This window comes from Xenopus laevis, chromosome 4L (assembly GCF_017654675.1).
Source record: "Xenopus laevis strain J_2021 chromosome 4L, Xenopus_laevis_v10.1, whole genome shotgun sequence".
In the NCBI taxonomy this organism is placed as follows: Eukaryota; Metazoa; Chordata; class Amphibia; order Anura; family Pipidae; genus Xenopus; species Xenopus laevis.
Window position 1 is genome coordinate 61632936 of NC_054377.1, and position 27634 is coordinate 61660569.

The window sequence follows — 27634 nt, forward strand, 5'->3', positions numbered from 1 at the left end:
CCTAAACAAACATGGCCGCTGCCGCCTTCATGTTCTACTCCGCCTCTAAGCACGCCGGGATTTTCCGCATAAATGTCTCGCGAGATTTGAAGATTGATTTGCTTTCGGGGATTGGCTGGTGTTAAAAGAGCAAGTTCCGGTGAGGAATTGAAGTGGTTTTAGGTCGCATGTCTGTGAACTTTTCTCTTGCTCCTACTATTTCTTCACGCTGCGCTCATCCATCCTCTAGGGGGGCGAAAATATATTTTACGTGGGGTACACGTCAGTTCGGGTGGGTTAGTCAGCTTTGCGCTGCTGTCATCTTCTTTGTAATAGTGACGAGCGAGTTGTCGGATGCAATGGAAATTAAGAAGCACATGCTACTTGTTTGCAAGGTCCCTCTTCTACGAGGGTCCCACGTTATTAGCATACCTCCCAACTGTCCCTTTTTTGAAGGGACAGTCCCTCTTTTGACAGCTCAACCTGCAGTCCCTCATTTGTCCTCATTTCTCTGCACTAAACAGCCAGAAAAAGAAACAAAGTTTCTAACTTAATTGGCTTTTGGCAGAGAGGCCAGTACAGCTAACAGGTGCAACTAAGATACTTTGTAACAATTTTGAGATAAGAAAACAAGTAATCTTAACAGTTTAGATAAGGAAAAATATGTTCAAACTTTTATAACCTGCCAAATTTTGTAAAATGAACATGGTAATTATGGGGTGTGGCCACAAAAATAGGTGTGGTCAAAATAAAAGCCGCGCTACATGCAAAAACATTTTTGTCCCTCTTTTTAATTCCAAAATGTTGGGAGGTATGTATTAAAACATTGGTCACCTGCCTATGAATGAGTAGAATCGGACTCCAATGGGAAAAATATGCCTTACACACACCCATGTCACTGACATACCCTTGGCACACCTCATTGTACCAAAGCCTTGTTAAAGGGGACGTAAAGGCAAAAACATATAAAATCCCATTTTTACTTTCTTTAATGAAAAATAAATCTATCCCCAATATACTTTAATTTAAAAAATGTACGGCATTTTTGTAAAAAACCTGACTGTATGCAGTGAAATTCCCCTATTGTTTTACTTGCTCTGACAGCTGTGGATAGGAAACTTCAGACGGTCCCTAGCTGCTCTGCAGGGAAACGACATACTTACTAATGGCAGGGGAGGGGCACCTTACTTCCCAGAACTCAACCAGCTTTGTTTGTTTCCCTGTAGAGCAGCCGTTGACTGTGTAGAGATTCGTATTGGATTTTATTTTTGCCTTTACCTCCCCTTTTATGTTTCCAACTCCAGTGGCAGAAACAGATCATGGCGACAGATTTAAACAAATAAACTGGGATTCTGACTGAAGGATTATTTAGCTGCAGCCGCTGGTTCTGCAGAGTTCAAGAAAGTATGTATTAAACAATACAAAAACTGTAAAATACACATTAGATTACTTGACAACACAGGGCTCTGTAAGTCTGCATATTCTGATTATTAATCAGTCTTGCTGTATCGGCTTCTGGCAGATAATATTTGACTTGTACTGTTTTAATAATTTCTGACGATCCCTAAGCTTAGCCTCCCAACAGCAGCCCAGACCACACTGAGCATGTGCATGGTCTTGCAAAAAATCATTTGTTTAATTAGGCTTGTGGTGCAGTAAGTCTATGTTTAGTTTACAAAATACAGCATTTCTAGCATTATTCTATTTTAGACTTTAGTTCTCCTTTAATGACCCAAACAAATCTTGCTTAATCCTCCACACGCTTAAAAACCCCTTACGTATCTTGGGGCACCTAACATAGGTTTGCAAGATGGTCTGCAATAGGTAGGGCAGTGACATACTCTGTCCTCCATTCTGCACAACCTCAAGTAGGACATTCATTTATCCTTTTTTGGGTGCCTGTCTATTAGGCAATACATAAATTACCATTAGGCTTGCCACCTGGCCAGTAAAAATGCTGTGTGACAACTTTATTTGCCATAATTCTACTAAAACAGCAGGAAATTAAGGCAACAATAACCACTGACATTTTTATTCTAACTTTACGTCATGGCCACATGTAATATAATATAATTTAAAAAAATAATTTTAGAAGAAATGCCCCATAATAGCATTCATCACATTATAGTGATGTTTGTCAAATAAACTATTTTAAGTATGTTTTGTAAATGTTCTTTTGTACATTTCAACTCATCATAATACATGTTTGATTTAGGTTAAACCTTCAGCCCAAATCTTTATTAATTGATGTTATTTATTAGGTAATTTAACTACTATAATTTGGTCATTTGTATTTTACTCTTAATATATTGTAATGAAGTAAAATGAAAGCTTAGGCTGTAAAGGAAAAGTTAAGAAGAGTATGGTACTGATTCAGAAGACCAATGGAATGAAAAATGTAACTGAAGCAGTTTAACGTTAGACTTGATGTTTCTAGCGATATCCTCTGTTTTATCTATGTGTACCCCCTTTGTTTTAACTACAAAGGGGGTATGTTATCTTTTGTAACTTCCAAGATCCACTGAGTCATGTAACACAAATTACATCCCTGAACAGGATCTCTAGCACTTGTGACCTGAGCCCTGCATCTTGCACAAAAGTTTTAAACTTGCTGAAGTTGCAGCTTTCCATTTGCCAATGTTACAGGAAAAAGTGCTACATATATTTGCCCTAAGGGGTACAGTTTTGCCCTATTGCACTTTGGTAAATATACTCACTAGACACCCATCTGTAGAAGTACATTCACCATGGATAATGATTAGTCTGGGTGCACATGCCCCAGACCTTCAGCTAAGGGTAGTAATCACACGACCATGTAGAGTAGGCTGGCACTCAGTCAAAGAAATTGTCCTTCTGGGCACTTGATCATAGGCTAAAGAAACACACTATTTAAGAGAAAAATGGCCAATCACAAAAACTAAGTTTTGGCACTAGCAGGATAAAAAATTTATGAATATACAAATCTTTCTTCTAAAGCCTATGATTAAATGCCCAGGAGGGGCCCAAATGCATTCGGCTTTTTGTACCCTAACAAGCTGTAATACTTTGTTGTTAATAAAACTTTTTTAAGAGGCAATTTTTTTCGACTGAGGCACAGTTTATGCCAGCCTTTACTCTACATGGTTGTGAAACATACACAATATATGTGAAGAATATATTTGTTAAGTGACAAACATATAACATGTATCATACCTCCCAAGTGTCCTGCATTGCATGGGGCAGTCCCAATTTTTCCTGTAAATGTCATCAAACATAACGTAAAGGGGGTTACAAGCAGACGTTAATAAAGGGGTGTGTCTGAAAAGTTGGCATGGTTTTCCGTGCTTGCTCCCAGGGCCGCCATTAGAAATCACGGGGCCCCGTACGACAAAACTTTTGGGGCCCCCTGGGCCCCGCCCACACTGACGACCAAGCTCCACCCCATATCCCGCCCACTCCACATCTCAGTTACAAGACCACACAGACATCAGCGCTAATAAGTAACCCCCCCACACAAGTTGTAAAAAGCTATTGATGATCAGGGCCCCCTTATAAAAAATTGGGGCCCCAAAAAAAAAAAATGTAAATTTTTTTTTTAAAAAAAAAATAAAATAAAAAACCATTGGTGGCAGGGGCCCCCTTATAAGTTAAAAAAACTTGGGGCCCCAACAAAAAAAAAACTAGAAAAAAACCAAACATTGGTGGCAGGGGCCCCCTTATAAGTTAAAAACAAATTGGGACCCCAAAACAAAATGTGAAAAAAAAAACATTGGCGGCAGGGGCCCCCTTATAAGTTAAAAACAAATTGGGACCCCAAAACAAAATGTAAAAAAAAAAATGGTGGTAGGGGCCCCCTTACAAGTTCAAAAAAAATTGGGGCCGCCAAAAAAAATAAATGTTTTTTTTTTAAAAAAAAACAATGGTGGCAAGGGGCCCCTTACGAGTTAAAAAAAAAATTGGGGCCCCAAAAAAAAATGTTTTAAAAAAAAAAAAGATTGGTGGCAGGGGCCTATAGAATATTAAAATAATACATTGGTGGCCAGGGGATTAAAAAAACCCCACAAACTGGTGTTCAGTAGAATTGAACTCATGGCTTCAGTACTTCAACTTCGCCTCCTTTCGTGACTTCGGGACTTTTCACCGCTTCAGGACTTCAATTTCGGCTGTTTTCGTGACTTCGGGTCTTTTCGGCACTTCGGCTTTTTCCGTGACTTCGGGTCTTTTCGGTGCATCTGCTTCGGCTTTTCGGCACTTCCGCATTCAGCAACGCAAGAGGCAAAACGTACGGCTCGGGCGCTCGTAAGGGGGGCCCGGATCTTCAAAAAATGCAGCGCTGCCGGGCCCCTTCATGCCCGGGCCCGGTACGCTTGTCCCCCCTGTCCCCCCCTGATGGCGGCCCTGCTTGCTCCCCTATGACTATGTCCCTTTCAGTCTGCTTTTTCTATCTTTTTTGTGGGATTCTCAGTTGTAGATTTTACTGAAAGTTCAGGGTAAAGTAATTTGTACACAAATTCCCTGTGATATGCTGTGAAGTGTTATACCATGGTTGGCTGCTAACACAGTTGAAAAATGCAGTAAAAAAACTAGTAGGGCTTGAATTTTTGGTTATTATTCCTAAATATAACTTTTTTTTTTAAAACTGCATTTTCAACTGCTGTGGTCCAATCTTCAGTGCTGGCTAACCATTATTGGTTCCTTCAAGAGTTTGACTCTAAGGGCAGGACTACATGACACGCTTGGACCCGACACGTTGCAATGCGACTAGACGCATGCGACGTGTCGGATGTTTTACATAAAACGGAAGTGAAGAAGAAATCGTATGTTACAACTGCATTGAACCGACTGTCAGATGAAAATTATTCCCATTCAAAAGCCTGTAATTTTCGCTTATCGGAGGGCTAGAAATATAGGGGATTTAATTAAACCCAGGCAATCCGGGAAAAAGGATTTACACTAGACAGTGAATATTAAAGGTACTTTCCCTTGCAGAAAGTGACTGTAATGGGATTATTGCAGGTGAATATGTGATGCACCCCTCTCTTGGGACTAGACATCCCATTAACTATTTCTCCACGTGCGACAGCCAAAGTCTTGTATACTGTATTGAATGCTCCTGTGGTAAGGTTTATATAGGGCAAACAACAAGTCCTATAAAGATGCAGCTAAATGAGCACAAATCAGTGATACACAATTTTAAGCCAGCAGGCAACACGGTTGGGGTAGCACAGGAGCCTTGCTTCGAGAATAGTGCATCTAGTAATAAAGAGATCAAAAGGTGAGAAAGGAAACATTGCTGGCTAGGCACTTTCATACACATGGCCACCAGGTGGCACAAATAAGATGGCAAATTGTGGAAATGATGTCTGCCAGAAAGGGTCAGGATATAAAAAGGCTTTTACTCTGTAGCGCTGTAGTAAACTGACTTGTGCCAGGGCCGTTTACTCTACTTTCCTTGGTGGGCTGAGACCACCGATGAGCTCTCTTTCTCAGGGGTAAGCCCTCGCAGCGGGGTGGAGGCAAGGGTGTAGTGTAACTGTAACCTGATGTGATAGCACAATGATGGGCGCCAGTAGTTCTTTAACAGTTGAACCAAGAATAGTATTTATAAAACAATAGCACAGAGATCATTTAGCACATTGATCCACAATGGAGTATAGAACATACACAGCAGCATAAAGGAAGCATATACTCACAGCACGTATAGGCTGAATCCCCACAGGCTAGGGAATATACAGCAGAGAGTAAGTTGACAGCATGTGATGGGTATTGCCCAGTTTTCAGGATATCTTCCAGTGGCAGACTAGGGGAACTCCTGACATTCCTATCTCAACACTTGGTTCCTTACTCTGGGTCAGTAATACCCTGGGATCTTAATCCCTCTAATCTCCTCGGCGGAGCCTTGAGCTGCTCAACTAATTAACCTCTCTATCACTCCTAGAGCGATCTATAAAACGAGTATAGCTATCTAATTACTAGGGCCAAGGCACCTAGGGTCAGCACTACCCAGTCCCTTCCAGCCTGCTTGGTTGGGCTTAAGCAATGGACCCAGAGCACATGGTTCCTAAACCTTTTATACTCTGGCACAGTGCCTCTAGAGTACACTGTGTGAACTGCAGGGGTTACATAAGCACAAGGTCCCCACAAGGACCCACTAAGGTGTCCATATTACTAGGGATGTGCCTGTCTGTAAAGTGTAAGGGTGTCTAAGATTTTCACATCCCTACAACTCCAAAGGGAATGTTACCGGATTTGGCTTCTTCAGACTAGAGATCCTAAGGGATTGAACGAAGGATACAATATGTCTTGCTTTTTGTAAATACGTTTTTTGTGTAATGGTTTCAGTATGCAACTTTTTATCTTTTACATATGAAATATCCAAAGTTCAACTTACTAATTTAGCATGGTCAACTAATACATTTCTCTATTGCCCTCATGTAGGGTAAGATTGATTATTTATACTTGCTATTAATGCTATTTAACATATTTGCTATTGATTCTAATAAATATTACGTTGGGGTTTATGCTCAAAATAAATCGGGATTGTTGGACATTGCATGCTAATTGCAGCTATTCTTTGTTATGCTGCATTACTGGATTTTCTATCACATTTTTTCATGTTTTCTGGACACTATGTTTGATTCTATTTACATTTGTAGAAAGCTTTTTTAAAAAATTTTTTTAAAAAGGTATTTTTTTAACTTGGATACAGAGCATGGGAAGGAAGTTTGATGGACTCACACTGGACATTTATTATAATCCGTTTTCTGTGTATTTAGGTGTTTTATGTCTTAAGGGCGTGTTTTTGTCTGTAATTTGCATTTTCACAAGTAAGTATTTTATCAATTGGTGGATCAATTATGACACATTAATTGAATCATTGTAAGCCTATTTATATGCAATAGCTGGTTTGTTCCGTATGCTTGACAAAGGGGTTTGCCCCGTAACGTTGCACTGCACTCCGCACTCTGCACTTGATTGTTCCAGCAGTCCTGTGTGCCATTTGGATTCTTTTGCTTTTCATTATCGGCCCTTCACCATGTAGGCCAGGAAAATTCCATCCCTCGGTACCACAGAAGTTGGATAGAACTGCATTTAAATATGTTCGTCCCAAGTCATTTATATTCACTGCCCCTTTAAATATGTGTGGGATGCCTTTCCTAATTTGTTAAATAGTTGGTAGTAACTGATCCAATAAGAATTTAATTCGTTTGAAGTGGAAAACCATCAACACCCACACCCAGGAGTCTAGACTGTTAGAGTCTTTTTAGATTGTAAACTCTAACAACCACTCTTCTATTGTACTGCACAGTGGGATATGTTGGTGCTTTATAAATACTCAATAACAACAATTTTGGTTACTGTCCTCTTGATCATTATGAAGAATTGTTTAAGTACTTATTTTATTTTACTATGTAGAACTACTTTATTATAAATGATGCTTGTTGTAGAGTTCATAGTACAGATATGTCTCTCTAGATATCCTGCAGGTGTATTAAAACCCTCAATCTAAGTGAGACATGGAACTTTGGAAATATAGTGTATTCCCCTTTTGCAGTGTACAATGTCCCTGCCGATGTTTTCCTTTTTAACTGACTTGTTACAGTTTTTTCAAATAACTTTATTTTCAGCATAGATCATTCTCAATCAGTTTTTCTAACCAGATAAGGAGACATTATATTAGTGTTAATGGGCATGTCAAGTCAGATTGCTCCAGTTTTTCTAATACCGATCTTTCTGTTCTGGCCATCTCATATTTATTCATATATATATTATATTTAGTTTCTCACTCAACCACTGTCTGGTTTCTAAGGTAAATGTGATCCTAAATAATTCACAATAATTTAAATTAAGAAAAAATAAAAACCGAAGACCAATTGCAAATGTAGTCAACATATCAGGATATTAGGAGGGGATTGTATGATCCCATTCATTGGTTGAAAGGCTGTCAGTTTGTTCAGGAAATGAGAAATTGACAGCCAACATCTTTCCTTGAACAGGTACCTGGCACTTTGGCAGGAGAATGTTTTCCTGTCTAAAATATCCTAACCTTGAATATACAGCATATAAATGAATACCATGAATAATGCCTTGATGTATTCTACTTTCTTTTTTCTTTTGTGGAACCATTTTTATTGCTTTAAGCAGTTACAGTTTTGTGAGTTATCTAAATATCATTCCTTACAATCTAATAGCAATAGCACGTGTCAATGTTTGAACACTTTTATGTCTTTATTTAATGGCTGATGATCATAATAATTCTCAAACAACATTGCCATGCTCCATTAAATCAAAATGTTTTTTTATGACCAAAAATCAACATTTCAGGATTTCTTTTTATCCTGCAGCTTAGTAATATTTCAGCATTTATGCAGCCAATATGTAATGACAAATATTATGTTTTGCTATGTTTTAATATTCATCTCATTTTAATACTGCTAAAAAATACAATTGCCTGTTCTGCATGCTGTGTAAGATATAGATGAATCAGAACTGTCTTTTTTTTTCTTTTTTTAAACTGGCATACATCTTCATCCTGTCAGAGTACAAGGGACTCTCATTTTCACTGCCTTTTGTAATATCAGAACAGGGGGCAACAGAATTTCCACTTCAGGCATTACTAAGCATGAGAAGTTATTTTTTCTGCAGCTGAATTCATCTCAGTTTTCTATATTTAGATATTAGGGATATTGGCCCTGATACCCTGTATAATCAGAATGTAAAGTACAGGGCTGTCTTGCATCTGTCAGCACTACTCATTGCAGAACCAGACAGGCCAACAAGTATTACATGTATGAGCTCTTAGTGCAAAATTTTGCTCCATAGGACATGCACATCTGCTTACACTATGGGGACTATTTATCATGCTATGTAAAAACATGGCGACCAAATACCACACATCACTGTTGGCAGGCATCACCAATCACATGTAGTATTTATCAAGCTGTGTATACATTTTTGGTGTAAGTGTACCACGTAAAATTTTGGTGTAAAAAGCAGTACCTGCATGAAAATGCTTTGTAAAAGAACTGCAATTCTCAATTTAAAAAAAATTGTGGACAATTCAGCCTGTCATTTACGTAAATGACAATAGAGGTGACAGATGAAGTTGCCATCTGGCTAGTATATTACCAGCTTAGCCATATAACAGCAATGTGCTTGCGGGTAAATTTACAATACCTAGTCAATCTGCCCCCAGCCTGCCTCTAGTCCACCCCTTTCCTCTACCGCACTCACCAGATCTTTATTCACTGCTTGATAGCCTGGCTGTGCCCCGTTGATGTCACAGATTTCCCTCCCTGCACCTCACTTGCATATGCAAGTTAGGGTTCGGATTCAGTTCAGCCAGGCAGAAGGATTTGGCCGAATCTGAATCCTGCTGAAAAAGGCTGAAACCTGGCCGAATCCCGAACTGAATCCTGGATTCGGTGCATTCTTAAACCCTAGTGACAGACACATTTTGGCTAGAAATTGCAGATTTGAGTATTTGATAATCAACGGAAGCGCTTGTGTGCCACACAGGTCCCTGACAATGTATGTAGTATAAAAACACCTGGCTTTTCTATAACTATTACTATAACTGGCTTAATATAATACAGTAAATACTCTTATACTTTCTAAGTTTGCATTTTGTACAGTTAAACAAATGTATATTACAGAATACTGTAACCCTGCACATAGCTCCAATTAAAGTTTTTATGGATGTAAGAAATTACCTAAGACCAAGGTTGAAATAATAAACTGTGGAACTTCATTTGCCCATCTGGCCATACTTGACCCACACAACTTAACCCCAGTCTGCACAAACGCTACCTTTGCCTCCACAAAATTTGCTCAAGGTCTACCAATCTGTCCCAAATTAAGGAACCCAAAGGGGACAGGTCATGTCAGAAAGTGGGCGAAGGGTTTGAGTGGATGAACTGGCATGAATTAGGACATGATCGAAATTGTCCAGAATTTAATATCCATATGTTGGAAGTTGTGTAAAACATTGGCAGAGAAATGGCACATTTTTCATTTGCTTCTATATGCAGAGTATGTTATGTAGGGGCCCGTAGGGTTAATTCCCCTACGGTCGAAACCACGTGTCTGCAAATCCCCTGGATATGAGCTACAGGGTCTACCTAAAGCCTTGGCAGCGGCAGAAGCCCTTGTGCCTGTGTAACATGGCAGATACCAGAGGGTGTCCCTAGATGCACCACTTTTCTATAAATAGGAGATGCCATGTGCTCATGATTGGATTTGCTGATTTTACTTCACTGAGGACAGAGTGGGAGTAAGAATCTGGCCGTCAAGATGTAGAGGCAGGAGGCTTTTGAGGCTGGGGCGCGGCAGCCCCAAGCCTGGGAACTAGACCAGGAGGGTTTGACGCTCCTGATTTCCAAATCTGGATTTCTGAGTACTCGCGCTAGAGACAGCGATGGGAGCAGGTACAATAAAGGTGGTCTATCATGCTTGCGCTATGGACAGTGCTGGGAGCAATACCCTGAAGGTTTAAAGCAAGTTGTGTGCTTGGCTAGGACAGCCTGGAGCTTCTAAGGAATTCATCACTGTGGATGCCTGTTCCAGCTCTGTATTGTATCTCAATATCTTGTCCACTGGGAAAGGTATTTGGGGCAGGTAGCGCTACCTGAGGACAATTGTGCTCTTTTGGGGAAAAGGGACTAAGACTCTTTGTCTGCCAAAGGAGTTGAGGGACTTTGCCTGGTACGGAGGGCCAGGATTTGGACTGCATATATTCCCAGGATAGTGGGTCAATTAATATGTAAAAGTATTTTACTTTGCCTTACTCTTATATAAGTAATTTGTGTGTTGAATGTTTTTCCTAATGGGGCCACCCGCAGGTGTATTCCCGGATCCCATTAGGTGGAGGCACTGCCATGAGAGGTAATTCCCAGTACCCTTTCACTTAGCAAACGGGACTCAGGACCTGCATTGGTAAGAAAATGTGATGTATAACCTTTGGCACAGGGGGGGTGGCCAAAAAGGGGTTACAGTTACAAAAAAATTATATTGAAATAAGACAGATGCAAAATTCTTTTTTTCGTGTTTTGGTCTAGTAGCAAACAAGGGAATATTTGCATAAGTGGTTATTTAAACATTTCATTAAACAGGCAAAATTTAATAAAAGAAAATCCTATAGAACAATTTTTAAAATTTTCAATTATTTAAATTCACAAAAACAGAACGGGTTGTATCCACACTGGTTAATGGCTTGCAAGCTGACTATGTAGCGTGTACTCTTGCAACAAAAAAATAATCTAGTTAGTTGCTTTGCAGTTATATGTTGACGTTCACTTTTCAATTAATCAAGCAGCATTCTGAATATCCATCACTGTGTGGAGTTCTTGCCCTAAATATCATGCATGTAATATTCAACACAAGCTGATTCTCTTGTAGGACGGACTATATAGCGTGTACTCGTGCAAGTATCTTTGTGAATAGCATATAGATGGATGCAGTTCTGCATTGTATTTTGTAATACTAAAATAGCCTGTTAGTCTGATTTCAGATTGAAGTTATGAAGGATGCGATTGGGTTGTGTTATGACAGGAAAAATATAATGTCAGATGATGGAAACAGATTTTGCTTTGCAAGAATTTAATATGGGTTAATGTATTATATAAAAAAAATCTAGTTAGTTTCTTTGCAGTTATATGTTGACGTTCACGTTTTGAATTAAGCAAGCAGCATTCTGAATATCCATCACTGTGTGGCGCTCTTGCCCCAAATATCATGTAATAATCAACACAAGCTGATTCTCTTGTAGGCTGGACATTTTTCATATAATTTTTCACCAGTAGGGGTCTCTAACCCTTTTTTTTGTGGTTTCCTTGTGAAGTATAGATAATGTAAAGGCAAGATGTTAATTATTATTATAGTATATGAGATTATTATCACACCATGTAAAATGCCTGGTTATTAGCCCTCATTTATACAGTAACAAAATAATGCAGTGCTTTACAGAGAAAAAAAATACAAATGTGCTTAGGTGGAAGGAACAGTACTTCCCTGCGCTGCCTGTGAAATGTATACACTATGGGGCCCATTTAATTAGCTCGAGTGAAGGAATAGAGGGAAAAAAACTTCGAATTTCGAATGTTTTTTTGGCTACTTCGACCATCGAATGGGCTACTTCGACCTTCGACTTCGAATCTAACGATTCAAACGAAAAATCGTTCGACTATTCGATAGTCGAAGTACTGTCTCTTTAAAAAAAAAACTTCGACCCCCTAGTTCGCCACCTAAAACCTACCGAAGTCAATGTTAGCCTATGGGGAAGGTCCCCGTAGGCTTTCTAAGTATTTTTTGGACGAATAAAAATCGTTCGATCGATGGATTAAAATCTTTCGAATCGAACGATAATAATAAGGATTTAATCGAATTGCGGTAAATCCTTCAACTTCGATATTCAAAGTCGAAGGATTTCAATTTGGCAGTCGAATATCGAGGGTTAATTAACCCTCGATATTCAACATAAATTACTAGGTAATGCACCGAATCCACTATTTTCCTTTGCTAAAGAATCGGCCGAATACCGAACTGAATCCAATCCCTAATTTGCATATGCAAATTAGGGATGGGAAGGTGAAACCATTTTTTACTTCCTTTTTTCTGACAAAAAGTCACACGATTTCCCTCCCGCCCCTAATTTACATATACAAATTATTGTTCGGCTTGGCAGAAGGATTTGGCCGATTCCGAATCCTGCTGAAAAAGGCAGATTCCCGAACCGAATCCTGGATTCGGTGCATCCCTAAATTACTTTTATGGCATGTATCCATTGCTCCATCTTCTCCATGTCCAATATATTAGGTAGTTCTTTTGGATATAGAAGGGCCAGTGCACAATTATCATCAAAGGGGCAATTCACTTTATTGTTTGCAATTAGTACAACAATAATGTTTACAGTAGATTTTTTCTTTTTTCCCCCCCATTTTTAAAATTAATTATTTTAGTTTCCTGATCTCTTGCATTTCACAATAGTAGCTCAAAAAGTCTGACTATAAACCTTCAAATATTTTTTGCTATAATTTCTTTTAAGGTAAGGGTACATGGGGCAAATTTGAGTGATTTGTTTGCTTGGCATTAGTAACTATCTATCTATTCCATTTTGGTAAGATTCTTGTTGGTTAGGTATTCATTCCAGGGGTATATTTTTACTTTATTTTCTAGTGATGAGTGAAATGATGCAAGGGTGCATTTGTTTTTAAAGGGATTCTGCCATGATTTTTATGGTGTTGCTTTTATTTCTAAATGACACTGGTTTTTTTTTTTTTTTTTTGAGTTTGACAAATATTTGGGTTTATTTGAATTGAAAAAAAGTTAATAAATTCAAATATTGGTAAAGCATAACCATAAAATCGATTTGGCACTACAATGCCCGGATTCATTTTCCAAAAAATACAGTATATAGTTACATAGTAACATTGTTAATTTGATTTGAAGAAAGACAAAAGTTCAACCCTTTCAAATGCAGAGTGCACATCACACATATTGTATAACCAGACCTGGCTATACATTCACATATATAAACTATAGGTGTATGGGTCAGGGGTACTTCCAATCTTCCTCTGGTTACTGGCTACTATGGTTATGACGTGGGCAAGGGGTCTAACTCCCAGCAACTCCCAGTAGGCACTGATATAATTTGACTCTATGGGGCCCATTTACTTAGCTCGAGTGAAGGAATAGAAGAAAAAATACTTCGAATTTCAAATGGTCGAATATGGCTACTTCGACCTTTGACCTTTGACTACGACTTTGACTTCGAATCGAACGATTCAAACTAAAAATCGTTCGACTATTCGACCAGACTATTGTCTCTTTAAAAAAATAAATGACACTGTTTAAGAAGCAGACAATTCACTCTACCATGTAAAATGTAATTCCTGAACCAACAAGTATATTTTTTTTAGTTGTAATATTGGTGTATAGGCAGCCATCTCACCTCATTTTGCCTGGTCATGTGCTTTGAGAAAGAGCCAGTGCTGCACTATGGAATGGCTTTTCTGAAAGGCTATTGTTTTTCCTACTCAATGTAACTGAAGCTATTGCTCTTTTGAAAAATGGATTTCAGTGCAGAAGTCCAGCATTCAGCCGAGCCCTTCCACCAGTGCCATGCAGAGTGAACTGGGAGTGGCATGTAGCAAGGGAGCACTGCTGCAACACAGGGTGCTAAGGAGCCCTGTCCTTACAGTCTGCACTATGGGCCTTTGTTTTTCCACACCAATCATTTTAGGCCCCCAAAACTTTGGGAATATGATAGTTATCATAAATATATATTGAAACTGTTATCCTACTAGGCCCCCTATTCTTCCATGGTCCCCCAGCAGAGTTGTTTATTCTTTCATTGCTGTCTGCAATAGTTATGTTTTCCCTTAAATTTTGACTGTGTTTCTTCACGTGTGAGTCTAATGTTTGTCAAGGGTCCTGTGTGAATGGGTGGGCATGTTATGATGGGCATTTGTGTGTTTGTGGTAAAAAAACGCATTGTGGAATGATCACATTAGTAGGAATGATCAGTTACTAGGAGGAGGCTGCTTATGACAGGGCAGCAGTTTAGTAATTAGTATCCATATATATCTATATATATATCTATATATCTATATATATATATAATCACCGCTTCCATAGGCACTCTCCATTCAATCGATCAGCCTACCGGGTGCTCATCCAAAGGGATATCTAATTTGAGCAAGAAAGAGCACTCACGGCCATATGTCTGCTTCAAAGAGTATATAAAAGTTTTTATTGCATAACACCAACGCGTTTCAGTTTTGGACTGAAACGCGTTGGTGTTATGCAATAAAAACTTTTATATACTCTTTGAAGCAGACATATGGCCGTGAGTGCTCTTTCTTGCTCAAATTATATATATATATATATATATATATATATATATATATATATATATATATATATATATATATATATAGCTTTATAATTTCTAAATGCTTTTGAAATCAAGCCTGATATCAACAGAAAATAATATTTTCTTAAACGTAATTGTCAAAATTGCTTTTGAATTTTCTTTGGCTCAGGCTGTTTTTATTTTGGAAAACTTTCTCAAGATATCATTTATCTGGATTTAAAATCATTTTCTTCTTTCCCCAAGGCAAAAGCCAGCCTTGATGATAGAGGTCAGTAGTCGCTAATTAACTAGGTTAGTCCTGCAGGGAAAATGTATTTTGTTGGTGGGGGAGACAAAAAGAAGAAAAAAAGAGTATAATGTTGCAATGATTATGCAAATAATTCATCAAGATGCACTGACAAATCTGTCGTTTTTTAAAAGTATTAATTAGATTTTCCTAATTACTAATCGCCCACAGCAGTATAGAATGCTTTAACTGGAATTAGTAATTTTGCCTTCCAGGCTAGATTCTAAATCTGTTTGAGATATTTTTATTACCTCTCCTGCCTGTTGTCAAAGTAGGACTGCAGATTGTGAGATGCCCTTACCTCGTCTTTCCATTTCTTTGCTAGAAATAGGAATTGAGCAATGACTGCTGTGTTACCTTAGCAGTTGATTTAATGCTTGATAAATTTTAGTGCATTTCATCCAATGGATTAAATCAAGTTTATCAGCTCAATTGAGTTTATGTGATGCGGGTATAAAAACTACAAGGACTTGGTGGGATTTGAGGAAAATTCTAACAGTGTTTTATCCCATTTATATTTATTCTGACACTATTCTTCAGTGGAATGGATGAGTAAGTACAAAGGTCTCTGGGTGGCTTTACACCAGAGTATTGAGGATGATATATTATATTTATGTTAAAGTATATTTGTAAGGCAAAATTGACATCTATAGATAACGAAAGCAGATCCAAGGGTCACTAGTCCCCATAGACAGGGAAAGCCACAGACTCTAGTTCAAAACTTACATTTTTAAACAAGAACTATTGATGTGTGGGAGAATATTTCACTTTAAAATATACAGTATATCTCAATGGACACCTATCATAAAAAAAATGTTGCTTGCTGATGTTGTCTAACACAATCTGCACTCTGATTGGGGCACAATACTATTATTACAAGAAAATGCCCAAACAAGAGCTATGCCACATGCAATAAGTGTGGCACACAGATGCGCATAATGAGTGAGAGCACCAGCTAGCTCATTATGCACATGCCTGTGACTTAAGGTGGCCATACATTATAAGATCTACCCGTTTGGCAAGGTTGCTAAATCAGTGGATTCTTCCGTGATTAGCCCACAAAAAGTGGGTAATAAGTACTAGTCCGATCATTGGGGCGAGGACTGCAGCAACGACCCAATGCAATCCTTGATCCGTCAAAAAAAAATCAAACCTGCCCAATCAACATCTGCCTTATTTGTGGCCAGCTATCGGTTAGGTAGCCTGGCAGAGGGCCCCATACATGGGCACATAAACTGCCAACTCGGTCTAAAGGATTTGAATCGTGAGCTTAAATCTTACCGTGTAGGACCACCTTTAGGATCAGGGGGCACGTTGACTAATTCTACATCATGTGAATGTGTATATGTGCACCAACTTTGCTGCTGCACTGGGACATCCTAAGAGGCTTTAAAATGGCACCTTTGGCGAGGGAAACAATTATTTTATGATAGGTGTCCATTAATATAAAGTTGCAGTTTACATTAATAGGTTTTTTATTAGATTTGATGACGCTTGCAGTTTTTACACTGCTAATATCAAAAATGTGTAAGCACCCCTGTTGTAAAATAATTTAAAAAATTGCAAATAATCTACATTATATATTAGAAAAATTAGGTTTCAGTAAGCACAATTTAATTGTTTAAGTTTACAACTTTTAAAGAGGAACTATTCCAATACAAACAACATGTAAAATTGCTCATGATATTATTATCATGATATTAGCATTTTTAGTCTACAAATAACACTAATCTGTGGGTGCATCAGTTGTTCAAGTTAAGACTGAACGTATTTCCTATAGGTGCGTACACAATAAAGCCTGTTTCTAAAATAGATGGGATGCTTTGCAGTTTACGCTACAGTGGTAGGATGAGTTTGGGGAAAGAAATAGCTGCACCGTCCATTCCAAAGATGATGTAGACTTAAGAAAAATCAGTCCTCTTAAAACCCAAAGTCCTCCTTTTTGTACCAGTTTCCCCAATTTCCACTATATCCTGGATTTAATACTTGGATTGGGTAATATACAGTAAGTCCTTGCCATTAGCTTTTTGGCCAGTTTTGAAAGTGCCCTGTTTACTTTGTCATCAGTAAAAGTGTACCCCCAACTTCTAGGTCTTCCTCCGCATTTCCCAATAATCTGGCAAACAAATAGAAATGCTTAGCATATGTGTATAAAATCAACTGTAAAACAGCAGCATATCAGCATTTTGTAAAAATTTCAGTGAAACTAAATACAAGCAGTTTTGCATTTCAGCCAAGCACCTTGTTTGCCGTTTCAGCCATATTGTGTTGAATTTCTGCTGCCGTTTACTATAGTGCTAGTTTCTTATGTAAGTAAAGATAGTGGTGCTATTCACTAATGTATCCCAGATCTCCATTAACTGCCAAATTTACTAAAGGGTGAAGTGGCTAACGCTGGCGAAAATTTGCCAGCGTGACGTCATTTTGGCACTTTGCCGATTTACTAATGGTAGCTGGCGTCATTTTACCTGCGTTCGGTACCCTGTGCACAACTTCGGATCTTCGTGAATTAGCGTTGTCCAGGCGAATTTTCGCCTGGCGAAGTGTTGCGATGTGCACAAAGCCAGCGCTGGCGAATTTTCGCCGGTTATTGAATTTGCCCCACAGTGCCTGTGAGGGAGCAAAGCAAATCAAGGCCTCTCTTGTGTCTCCATGTGCCCATAACCTTAGTGTGTAACACATTACTGTATGACTGCTTTGCTAATTTGCAGACAGTTAAGTGAAATTCCTGGACAGAACAGTCTTTGATGTAAATTGCTAGAGACAGCACATAATAATATGGCTTAGTATTTAGCAGAAACAAGGGGGAAAGCACAAACAATGCAAACCAGAAAGATACCTACAGGTTCCAGTGTTCAGTTCTGGGCAAATCATAGGATCATGTTAAACATCCCTGAAGGTGGCTTTTTCAGGTAAAAAAAAAATATTTACACCAGAGGGCAGTATTTAATAAAAATTAAACTATTCTTTCAGCTTTTCTGGCAACTGCTTTGAAAATGTGTGAATGATTAGTATCATAAACCATTACCTAAGCAGCTAAAGCAAAGCAGAGCTAACCTGCTCTTCTTTCAGCCGTAGCTGCACTACAACTCCCACCATACAACTCACTAAGGTTGCTGTGAGACTTGAACAATTTGGTTTTTCATCCTTCTTCTGTGTTAGAATTCTGTTAATAGCTTGAATGATTTTCACTGAATATCATATGCAAATTATAATAAATATATTTGGAGGCTACACCTCCTTGTATAATGAATTCCTTTAATTGTACAGACTCTAATGAATTGTGCAGTTTTGTGATTGAGGATGACATCTTATGGGCAACCTGTGCAGATTCAAGAAACTGGGCCTAGGGTAGGATTTCATTGTGCAGAGTAACAGACTGGAAGTGCTTGTGGCAGCTCTTTGCTTCCTGAAATGCAATGCCGAGATCATTGAAAAGTCATTATAACAGAACACACAGAATGGGTCATCAGACGAGTCAACCACATATTTTGAATACTTACTGTCGATCAGTGACCTATTACAGGCTGACAGCAGTACAGTTCATCAAGCACTCACAGGCACAAAAGCTTTCCCAGCCAGCCTAGTATGAAGCATGGGGTGAAGGCATGAGCATCCTGAAACAATTGCAAGAATATGGAATTACTTATAGTCATTTCCATCCTCAAAACAAACATAACCTTCTGCCTAACATTATCTATACAGAGGCTGATAAAAGCCGACTTAACCCCTTTAGACCATGTTGCCATTTTAATTGGCCCACTTGTAAGGCCCTCAGGAGGGTCTGTGCATCTGATATCTGGCAGAAAATTTGCCAATAATGAGCCAGCAGTATAGTTTTTTCATATTTATCAAAATTTTCCATGAAAGCTTTTAACACATTTATCAAAGCTGATACCTTTTGGCCCTCAACTGGAGTGCACTATTTCTTATGTCCCAGATCCCCTATCTATTTAATTGGGAACCAGAGTAAGTACTGGCATACTGGGGATTTGTCACCGGTGTTTATATCAGTGCTACTGTGGACGACAATTGAAATGCTTTCCCACCATAAATTGCAGATGGGAAAACATATGTGCTCTTCATTTTTTGAAGCTGCTTTATGAGGAAACATCAGACTTCGAAAAACAAAGTGCAGTGCATGTTTTCTCATCAGAGAGTTTCTTTATTGCCGAAAGGATCTTAGGGAGATTTGTCCGCAGTACCGCAGATTTAAACATGGGCGACAAATTGCTAATTGTTCCGGTACCCTAAAGTGCAAATGTATCAAGTTCAGAAGACTCCTGGCATTCGTACTTATCTAATTCTTCAAATTGCAAATGCTCAGGAATTTTGTAAAAACCACTGACAAAGATTTGCAGTTTGATAGCTTGACTCCCACATTCATCTGCGGGGGCACCTCTGATTCTGGTTCAGTTGTATAAATAACCTGGCCACAAAGCTGCAACTCATTGTCTGGATGGCAAATTAACTGGAACTGCTATGTGTGTCCAGTGCTTTAAGATCTTCTGTAATAGTTTAGGGCAGAATGTACAGTTTGTGTAGGGTTGACAGATTTTCTGGAAAAAATACCTTAACTTTTTTCCCTATTAATAACATTGGCATTAGGGATAATTTTTACCGCCCTGGCCAGTAAAATACCGATCAGGGGGCAACCCTGTATCTGGGTAATGAATTTGAAACTCACAGAGCCAGTGTGCGTTTTTATTTTTTTCAAGCTACAGCTTTTTCTATTATTGTGTCTACTCCCTACAGATTAAAAACGTTTTAAAAAAGTGACTCCCATACCTGTCATGACATGCAGAGCTGCACAGCAGGGTTGGCAGCCACCAATGAGATCTTTTCCCTGGGGAACTAACACCATGTTACTGCACAGTCTCACACTCTCTAACCTGACTCCCAAAAATTGACCCAATCCCCTGACCAGGTGCATGTGCATTGAGTGGCAAAAGGGAATAGCATAAGTATAAGTAATTTCCAATGTGCCTTTTAGAAGGTACTGTCAGTACTTATATTTTAATTTATCTGTTATAGTTATTTCTCTAATTCCCAGCCACAATGGAGCCAGCCCTACTAAAGAAGTAAGTCTAAAAGAAAACATATTACCATGATTCTGTACACAAGTGCTAGAGCAATAAGGGGTGCAAAATCATGTCCTTAGTACTCATTTAAAAGCAGCTGTACCAAGATCTTGCTGTGTAGACCTCATGCTGCATAGCTCATCTGTCCACCATTGTGCAGACAGTAAGTATAGTGCTTCTTTGTGGCCTGCGTCCACTGGTGCTTCATAACTTGTGCATGTACATGATGTGCAAGTTAGGGGATGGGAGAGAAGTGGAAGGAGAATGCTACCTGCGTGCCCTTGCCCCTCAACAATACAGCACTGTCAAACACAGACAATTCTGTATTTATGAGGGAAGTGCAGGTGTTTGGCAGCTTGCACCGATTTGTCACAGTTTGCATCCTGCACTGGTAATAAGGTTTTTTATTGTGTTAGCCATTGAAAAACTGCAGAAAATGCGAGGTTAGGTGATACCTTTTATTGGCTAATCGAGTAAATAAAAACTGCAAGCTTTCAAGATGATAGTATTGCATTGTTTCTTCAGGCTTAAAGATATGATCTTTTCACTTTTTTTCTTGTCTATTCCCCGCATTTGTAACCCTTGTAACCTCCACCTTACTTTATCTTGGTATGTATAAATGTCTTCCAGTACCGTTTCATACAATGTAACATCTTTAAGCCTGAACAAGAGATGTCATACTATCATCTTGAAAGCTTGCAGTTTTTACTAACTCAAGTAGCCAATAAAAGATATCACCTAACCTTACATTTTCTGCAGCCTGCACTGCCAGTTGCAAGTAACCCCTATTTTGTGATCTGGTGTCCACACAGTATTTTCTGTATACATTTTCATAAAAGCAATGTATATCTAAGGGGAATGAAAGTGGGTTGAAGTCTTCCATAGATCTGAATGACCTCTTCCACCATGCTATAGAATATCAGAAAATCAATCAAATCTCTCTTTAACCTGCTTAGTGTTGTAAAATAAGCAAGTGATATCAAATGTCTCAGCTAAAGGTGACATTATTAAATAATAAATGTAAATAAAATGTTGTGTTGCAGAACTCTTCTGGTTCATTAAACCAAAGGGGCTTCCATTTAAACATTTTTACAAAAGAAAGGCTAATGATAGGCCTCCCATTTCCTGGTGGGCCCTGGGGAAATGCCCTGCTTGCCTATTTATTAAAAAGATATTGTATAAAATTTGATTTATACGGTACTATTCCCACATGTATCTCACAGTGCTTTAGTGTAGTCAAGACTTTAGGTTAGATGAAATGCTAGGAAGTAACACAGTAACTTTCCATGAATAAACCTTAATTGATATGAGATTAAAAAGGCCAGTTCGTTTAATTGCATCGAATATAATAACTAATGGATGGATGGAGAATGTTAGCTACATTTTTGCGTAGACATGTGAAGAGTCCACTTAAAATAATCTCTTTAATTATGCAGAAAACTGGAGCTGTTTTTTTTCACAGTCAAATGCATCTTCCATCAAAGGTAAGGCAAGCAGAAGGGCCTTGTATAAAAGCAAATCTCTGTGGTACCTGATCTCATATATCTCACATTGCTGTTAGGCGCCTCAGTGGCATGTCTGCGGGCCCCTCTTTGGATTCCTGCAGAGATAACAGCTTCAGAGGATCAACCCATTATCACAGGCCTGTGATGCCTTTCTCTGGGTCTTTCAAACAGCCTTGAAACTTTAGTTTAAAATTCTTTCACATCTACATTCACACACTGAATCATTATTATTTCCCATACGAGCTATTCGCTGGGAGCTGTAGCTCCTTGTTTTCGAAGGTGAATTTGGAACCATTTGCTTCCATTAAGATAACATAATATATCATTATTTCTTAATCTTACACATATATTTTGCTTGTTTCTTAGTGGTGGCATTATAGTGTCTTTTTTTTACATTTCTGTTATTAGGAACAGAATGTGCACAATATACTTTTGTCTTATTGAAAGCAAATCCCAATCTAATGTCTTTTAGTTTTAGTATGTCTAAACCCAGGCATATTTTTAATGGGTAGCGCTGGAGGACTAGGACCGAGTCTTTTAAAAAGTGCTGTGGTGTTTCCTTGGAATAAAATCATGCAGAGTAAACCTATAATATATGTAAAGTTACAAAGCTCATTGGATGTTATTCCACAGTTCTCTACAATCTAAACCACCATCAACAATTCCATCCATTGTACCTAAAGCTGGCCATGTTACTAACATATCCAGGACTTCTCACTTATGACAAATTTTCAAGGAATATATAACACTGTTATTTATATTAGATCAGAGCTGAACACAGATTACTTTTCTGATTGCAAATAGCCCAGTATGATTACAAAATGCCCCGTGGCTTTGACATGAAGGTATAATATTCATAAATATTGCAGCATGTTTTGCCTTTGCATAATGTATATGTTTGAAATACATCACTATTTTCATTTAGTTAAATTTGAAAAGTTTTTGTCCCAGTATCATTACAATCCTTCCTAATCTAAGATGTATTTTTGCACCTCTAAAATGAGGTCCACTTCATCAACACTCCATTGCCCCATATTGCGTTTGGAGACAGGATGCCCCAACAGCATGTTTTAATTGTAGAAAATCTGAAAATACACGTGTATTAATTGTATTAAGCTCCTAAAATATTTTGCACCCATAGATATTGTGGAACAGTAAATTCCATATGTTTTCAGGATGATAGATTAACATTTGTACATGTTTTACGAGTTGTGCTCTGACTTTTCTACTTCCTTTTCTAATCTCTTGCATTTTGATCCATGACTTTCCTTGCTCTTAATTCTCTTTTAATATACTGTATAGGACTCACTCATACCATATGTAGAGCATTTGCAATTATGCCTTGGTGACAATTAACACAATATACTTGCTGTGACAGCTGTTATCGACTTGAGCGATCTATGGCGTTTATGTATGTGAGTGTGTTATAGCCATGCAGTGCCCCCTGTTTGGTAAACACTAGCAATTACTGCAGTAATAAAGAACGTCTGTACAATAATCAGTTGTTGAGATTAGATGGGTATAGAGGCTACAATAAAAATTGCACAGGTTCTATAGACCTAGGTTCTATCTGCTACTGTTGTCTTAGGTGATCATAGAAATAACAAAAGTCATTTTGCCAGGTCCAGACTTGGTGAACTTTGGCACATTATGCCTGCAATGGTGTAAGTACAATTTAAGCAAATATGCATTGCCACCAAGAAAATACACTTCACTTACTGATGCAAACTTTGGCAGAGTTAGAAGAGGAGACAATTCACCCTGTTGGGCCCCATGTTTTCTATCTCGACAAATGGAAGTGAATACTTAAATTCCTAGTTAAGTGCAAAAAACAGCATTTTTTATCTAACGCAACAGTATTATGAATTATCATTAGAACCTTTTGGCACACAATGCAAAGGTATCGATTTTCTCTCCCAGGTGTGTATTCCATATATAACAACCACAGAAATGGTAATGCACCCCATGAGAATCAGACTGTATTCTAACACATTCAAACCTGCTGCCAAGCTGTTTGATCAGGTTGGAAAAGTATGGTTTTATCATTCTGTAAATGTCACAATATGGTGCAAACTTTTCCTATTTAAGCCCTGGTCAGCTGTTGTTAATCCTTTATAGTCATGTTTATCTGTGTGTTCTTTTGATTCCTGCAGCCAGTCTCCTTCCAGACTTTTTCTTTTGTAGTTCTGGACCTGTTCCATTTAAGATCCAGGTCTGCTCCTGATCCTATGCTTGTCATCTTTTCTATTTCCATGCCTGCTCAAACTACAGTTAGACATCCCATTTCTAATTTCTAGCCTGTACTGTATTTAATCTTACTAGTATGCTGCATACATTGACTATTTCCTTTGACTTGACTTCTTGTTTGCCTGCCTATTTGGTTCATTGTCTTGCCATGAAATCTTTTACTTTTCTCTTGCAATTACGGTAGGTTCATACTGTCTCCACGAGGTCTTCCTCATTTCTGATCTATCACTGTTGTTCCTGTCTGGGTAAGCCCTTATAACCTTGCACATTAAGACCTTTCAGCAGAAGACAGTCAGAGGTTACTGTTGTTGGCAGAATAACATGCTTATATAGGATGTCTCTAATTCTCTGACATTTGGGTAGAAGGTGGTGACACCTCTGTTGTTTGTAAAAGGTAATCCGTTATCCTCTAGTCTAACCTATTGGTGTCAGACTTACCGAACCGGGAGGGACCACGGATGGTGAGGAAGACAACCCTTACAGCTCCTCTACCAATACACCCTTGACTGGATACAGAGGGAGATTAGTGAAGGTGTAGTATGGGAGCCTGGGATTGCTGGCAGGATGCGCCAGTCTGTGAAGGAACGGGTCTTGTGTCTGTAGAGGTACAGGAAGACGTAGGATTAGTTGTGAGAGTAGCTAAGAGCAGGGAGGACGTCACAGGAAACTAGTGCGGCAATCACCTTAGCGTCAACTGCAGCCGATTGTTGAAGAGTAGTCAGCAGATATGACTGTCAGCGCAGATGATACAATTAACCGCCTCACTAGTCGCACTGGCGGAACAGACGGCGTCACGTTGCTGGAAGTATTCACAGGAAAAGGGTTCCCAGGGTGATAGGTGGAGTGTAGTCAGGTTGGACAAAATTGGGTCGGCAACGGTGATCAAAGTCCAAACAGTTAACAGAGCACAGCGCCTGTGTAAGCGGGATTCTTAGTTGCTGAATAAACACCATAAGGTGCCACTTTTATGACAATATACTTGTCAGTTTTGCCAATGCTCTAATCATATATACTGTACAGCAATAGTTCTTGATGCAGTACTAGAATACATTAAAAAGTAAACTTTAAAATACAGAGTAAATGTTATCACTGTGTTTTTAAGGCCTACATATTTAGCATCAATGCTAATAATCATTAATTTCTTTTCTACACTGAATGTATTACGGCTGCTGGAATTGTAGTTGCTCCCCAAGGCAGAAGAAGGCCGAAGGCACTAATTGATAAATCAATAAATCTTTACCGAGTTTTGTAAATAAATTGTCAGGAGCATATGCTATTTCTACTCTTGAGAATCATATAAAACAGCATCTTAGACGTTTTTATGTTTTCCTTGCATCCTAACATTAACCGTTTACAGTCAAATATGCATGCAGTTCTGAACAGACAGCCAGACAACACTAGTATAATGCGGCCACGGGAAAGCATTGTTTCCCTCTCTGATGTTTATTTATATTATGGTAGGAAATTTTATATTCTACAAAGCTTCAATTTCTAAAACTATGGCTATTTATAATTAAGAGACTGAATGGATTCCACTTTCTTGGGAGTAACAATTATCAATGCTTAGTAATGTATGGAATATATATATATATATAGCAGTATGCACAAAATGTCGCTGTCTTAAATATATTGATAATGGGTTGAGTGCAGAGGACTCTTGTATTTGACTATCTCTCTCTCTCTCTCTCTCTCTCTCTCTCTCTCTCTCTCTCTCTCTCTCTCTCTCTCTCTCTCTCTCTCTCTCTCTCTCTCTCTCTCTCTCTCTCTCTATATATATATATATAGAGATATATATAGAGATATATATATATATATATATATATATATATATTCTGCCCTTTCTCCATGGAACTAAAAGGGTCCATTGTTCCCCCATTACAGTAACACATAACAACCAATCAGCAGTTAACTGTGACTGGTTTCCTTATTGGATTGTTGGATGTTGGTTAATAATACATAGGGCAGATTGTTGCTTGGGTTACATAATTCTTGTGTACAGCATTATGGAGCAGTCATGCTGAAGGGTATACATATGAAAATTAAGTTAAAATTTGAATTTGCACCAGGAAGAGACTTGTTCTATGATGAGTAGTAGTTGCTCTAACTATGTTACTCCTGGATATGGAAATTAAGTTAAAATTTTAATTTGCACCAGGAAGAGACTTGTTCTATGATGAGTAGTAGTTGCTCTAACTATGTTACTCCTGGATATCTGTCAGAGGAGTAGGAATACATTCTTGGGAGTCATTTATAAGGTTTGCGCAGCGCATATTTTTCGCAAATGGTTGTATTGCGCATGTTTTTTCCTGAACGCTAATATATTGCACTGCTCTGCCCGTCTTTCCGGTTTTTGCAAATTTGCAGTGTGAATACATTTTCGCAAAGGCTTGCCAATGAGACAGGAGTTTGCGCCAGCGCACCCAATGTGCGGGGTTGTTGTGCGCGAAAATAGCATTGACGGTAACTTAAATTCACAGTTTACGAAACTGTTTTGAGAATATTTTATCCGCAACCAAAGTTGTGGTGTAATTGAGTCGCAGAGTGTGTGCATAAAGATTCGCAATTTGCGAATTGTGACATATTTAAAAAGCTCCTATAGACATTCGCATTGTGAAAAAAAAGTTTGCAATTCTGTTTGCACCCTTATATTCAGCTTTATAAATATAACCATGCGCAGGGCAAATATATTCACTTTGCGAACCAATCTGCCCTGCGCGAAGTATATAAATGACCCCCCTTGTCTTGAAAGACTTCTCTAACCATCATATTGGTTTAATTAATGTTTTTTTACATGGTGACAGGGTTGGACTAGACTGGAGGGACACCAGGAATAGAGATGAGCTTCCCGGCTTCCACGGGCCCCGCTGACCCAGACCCACTCTACATGGAAGCTGCTGGTCTTTCCACAGTTTTCTGCCATTAAGAAGGGAGAGGGCAGTATAAGGTATGTGGTGTTGTGCAGGTGGGGGGAGGCTAATGCCTGGGAGGAGGGCCCTTGAGGTCACTAGGGTGATCCCAGTAACACTTTCTTTAGTAACAACTTACTCACCTATACAGGGTCGGAGTGGCCTGGCGGGACACCAGGGAAAAATCTGGGGCAGACCCCCTTTCCAGACCCTACAAAAAACCCCAATTTGCGGCGACACACAGCTCCATTTGCGCATGTGCGGCGTCGCAGGAGGGGGGTCCTGGACAGGAGTCCCGGGCCCCCCAGTCCAACCCTGCACCTATAGCACATTTCTGCCAGCCCTTTATGGATGGTAGTGAAAACATTTACAAATTCTGTGTTCCTATGCTTCTTTCATAGTAACCGTGTGCTATATTCATCCTTGTTAATTAAAAGAGAAGGACTGTGTATGAGTTCCCTGTTCCTTTTTTTTTTTTATACTCTTTTTTTTTTAGATTTATGAAAGCCCGATGCTGCAAAAAGCCTTAATCAAAAAATCCGCCATCTCAGACCTGCCAAGATCATATATAAGTCAATGGGAGAGGTCCCTATCCTATTTGGAAGTTTCTGTGGTCTGCTCTGGAAATCTGACTGTTTTGGGCTCTTCGGGAAAAAGCCTGAAAAAATTGAGCGATTCGGGAAAAAATGTGTACAGTTTGGGTTTTTGCTAGATTTTACTGAGTTTTTTACCAATCCAATTAAAAAGTGCTTTTTGATAATAAATAATGTCAAATTGTG

At 38.7% G+C, this 27634-nt stretch overlaps 1 long non-coding RNA gene across 1 annotated transcript; it reads left to right on the forward strand.

Annotated features, from left to right (window-relative positions):
* Nucleotides 1-6: 6 nt before the first annotated feature.
* On the forward strand, nt 7-27634 carry LOC108714111. The gene is made up of 3 exons (XR_001935302.2): nt 7-139; nt 26751-26893; nt 27352-27634. It is a non-coding gene; the product is annotated as an uncharacterized LOC108714111 (long non-coding RNA).